Raw genomic sequence first — 532 nt, 5'->3', positions numbered from 1 at the left:
TGCCGGGAACCCCTTAAAAAAGAATCCCTTTTTTTTTTTTTTTTTTTACCTTATGTGAAGTCAAATATAGTATCTCATGAAACCTGTAAAATGCATCTTTCAGAGTCATATTTCACCCCAAAATAAAAGGAAAGAAATAAACATCTATATTTAGCTTGAAATTAAAATGAAGCCTATTTTAAGACCTTTAAGATTTGTTGCACTGACATCATTTATATAATTATTTTCATAATAGTAATTTATACTGTTATGCAAAAAAGTAATAATAAATATTTTAATTGTAAATTTTGTATATCATGCCTTCATGCTCATTTAAAAATCACTGTTTTATTGAATATTTTAATAAATATATTCGTGCTGTCAAACGATTAATCATGATTAATCGCATACAAAATAAAAGTTTTTGTTTGCATTATATATGTGTGTTCTGTGTATATTTATTATGTATATATAAATACGCACACATACAGTGTATATTTTTAACATTTACATGCATATATTTATATTCATATAATTTATATTATAAATAAAT

At 22.7% G+C, this 532-nt stretch overlaps 1 protein-coding gene across 1 annotated transcript in view; it reads right to left on the bottom strand.

Moving 5' to 3' along the window:
• The window catches only part of antxr1b (ANTXR cell adhesion molecule 1b), a 24,785-nt gene that overhangs the window by 11,872 nt on the left and 12,381 nt on the right, over positions 1–532 (bottom strand). The window lies entirely within an intron of this gene.

This window comes from Sinocyclocheilus anshuiensis, unplaced genomic scaffold, assembly GCF_001515605.1.
Source record: "Sinocyclocheilus anshuiensis isolate Anshui unplaced genomic scaffold, SAMN03320099.WGS_v1.1 scaffold343, whole genome shotgun sequence".
NCBI classification, from domain to species: Eukaryota; Metazoa; Chordata; class Actinopteri; order Cypriniformes; family Cyprinidae; genus Sinocyclocheilus; species Sinocyclocheilus anshuiensis.
The sequence above is the reverse complement of the archived record's forward strand: the minus strand, read 5'-3'. Positions and strand labels throughout refer to the sequence as shown.